General features: G+C 45.4%; 1 long non-coding RNA gene across 1 annotated transcript; it reads left to right on the top strand.

Annotated features, from left to right (window-relative positions):
• The first annotated feature begins 229 nt into the window (after nt 1–229).
• LOC142901392 (uncharacterized) lies at nt 230–2557 on the top strand. The gene is made up of 4 exons (XR_012928974.1): nt 230–565; nt 1912–2107; nt 2147–2164; nt 2242–2557. It is a non-coding gene; the product is annotated as an uncharacterized LOC142901392 (long non-coding RNA).

The following is a 2557-nucleotide window of genomic DNA, read 5'->3' as shown; positions in this document are numbered from 1 at the left end:
GTTCAATTGACCTCACATGCATGTTTTTGGACTGTGGGAGGAAGCTGGAGAACCCAGAGAGAACCCACGCAGACACAGGGAGAACATGCAAACTCCACACAGAAAGGTCCCAGGTCTGGGCCCCGGAATCGAACCCACAACCTTCTTGCTGTGAGGCGGCAGCGCTAACCACTGCGCCACCGTGTTGCAAAACTAAACTCAAACTGTCAAAATAATATATAAAGTTACAACAAGGAACTGCTTGAGATGTCAATTTACGTGGAATGGCTCAATAAAATGTGTTGCTTTCATCTTTTATGTTAAATTGCCAAAATAAAACAACTTTTACTTGATATTCTAATTTTTCGGGCAGTACCTGTGTATTAACGAAACCCTAACTAAGTCTGCCAGCAACTTTCAATTAGAATCACATGCACTGTTCACAGTCGTGCAAATTAGACAATAATGTAAATGAGCAATTTGAGCCAATAGGCTTTAAATAGTGAGGAGTTTCCAGCCGCTGCCTCCTGTCCAACACAGAGCTAGAGCCAGCTGGAGCTCTGCACCTGATGGAAACAAGTCAAAGGTTTGTTTCTCTGTTCTCTTGAGCTTTGAAGTCTCCTTAAACTGCATCTACAACTCTTTTATTCACTGTTGTAGTACTTCTTATAACCTTGTTTTAGTTGTTTTAACTTGTTTGTATGTTTCTTTTGGTTTTAATCTCTGCACAGCACTTTGGTCAACTCTGTTGTTTCAAAATGTGCTTTATAAATAAAATTGAAATTGAAATTGAAATTGAAATTGAAATTGAAAACCAACAGTGTGACTTCAAAGTTAGAGTGAAAAGGCGCAAATGTGTGTAAACGTTACCGTAGCGTTACGTTGCCTAGCTAAGTTAAGTCAGAGTTTGTTGAGTTAACATTAACTAAACCTTGAGAGAAAGGTGTTGAACTGTAGCTAACGTACAGTAATGTCTCTCTGGAGCCGATGGCCCCCTGAAAATATCAAACAATCCCTCTGGTTTGTTTTGTCTGCTGAAAAGTACAATAACATTTTCCATTGTTCAATCGTCCTGACACACAAAGAAATAAATTAAAAAAATTTCTTCAAATTTGGTCGGTGCATTTTTTTAAATACGTTTTACACACACACACACACACACACACACACACACACACACACACACACACACACACACACACACTCTTACACAAAGGCAGGCACCTTTGATTCTGCTGTGTACAGTCAGTGAAGGATAGTGAGCCTGGTGTGGTGCTAATGGACCAGTTCATAAAGCTCATCGTCTTCATCAGTGCAGCTCCTTCATTTTGCTTCTCCTCTTTCTTCCATCTGACCCCCTCTTTGTTCCTAAGCCAATAATCCTCTCTCTAAGTGTCCCATTTAAAACACTTTTCCCAAGACTATTTCAGAACTCATAAACACTTGTCAAGCCAGAGGGAAAACAGAAAGTCCATGGAGCACTTTGGAAGCACATCAAAGGATGAAGTGGAGCCTTAATGATTGGAATAACGTAGAGTTACACATCAATGTAAGCACACACACAGAGAGTCACAGAGTGGAGCCCTAAACATTCAGGAATGTTTACGTTGCAACCATGAACGTTTGTGTAAACCATGAACCAAATATAAAGAGACTGAGTTGTTGGGTTAAAAATATTTGGAAGAAAATATCGTCACCAAAATTTAATAAAAAATACAATTTTGCTTTTTCAGAATAACAGAAATTCCAGCTGCATCCCCAAATCCCATTCTTATCTTGTTTCATCTGCCACACAGACCCCACGGACGAGTTGAGGGCCTGCTGTCCACAACTGGTGCCTGTTGTCACGGCCCAGCACCTTGCAGACTGACTGCCGTTGCCAGAGAACATCGCAATAGGAAGAGTCTTCACTGTGCCCTGTTTCCTTCATAGGTGAGAGCAGCTTCACTGAGAAACTACGCAGATCCTCCAGGTGGACCCAGCCATCCATACCTCCCCACTGGCAGTGTAGATATGGTGGACTGGACTCTAGAGAGGCCATCTGCAGACTGGGAGCCACCAAGCCAGCACTGGATAGACTGGGCAGCAGGGTCCATCCTGGGCAGCAGAGTCCATCCTGGGCAACAGGGTTCAACCTGGGCAACAGGGTCCATTCTGGGCAGCAGAGTCCATCCTGGGCAGCAGGGTCCATCCTGGGCAACAGGGTCCAACCTGGGCAGCAGAGTCCAACCTGGGCAGCAGGGTCCATCCTAGGCAGCAGAGTCCATCCTGGGCAGCAGGGTCCACCCTGGGCAGCAGAGTCCATCCTGGGCAGCAGGGGGCAGCAGGGTCCAATCTGGGCAGCAGGGTCCAACCTGGGCAGCAGGGTCCATCCTGGGCAGCAGGGTACATCCTGGGCTGCTGTGTGTGGGACAAGCCTCAGCTCTTCAGGCCCTGACCTGTTCCATTGTCCAGACCTGACTGGGGTTCTGCCAGACTGCCGGGATCCTGGAGGGGACCAGGCAGGTTTCCATGATGACTGCTCTCCATTCTGAATCAAATCATCCCCAATTGAATTCTCAAAAGATTTCAAGTCAAC

The sequence above is a fragment of the Nelusetta ayraudi genome, unplaced genomic scaffold (genome assembly GCF_046127955.1).
Source record: "Nelusetta ayraudi isolate G7.1 ecotype Tasmania unplaced genomic scaffold, CSIRO-AGI_Nayr_v1 ptg000088l, whole genome shotgun sequence".
Taxonomy (NCBI): Eukaryota; Metazoa; Chordata; class Actinopteri; order Tetraodontiformes; family Monacanthidae; genus Nelusetta; species Nelusetta ayraudi.
Note: the sequence above shows the minus strand (reverse complement) of the source record. Positions and strands in the feature narration are given on the sequence as shown.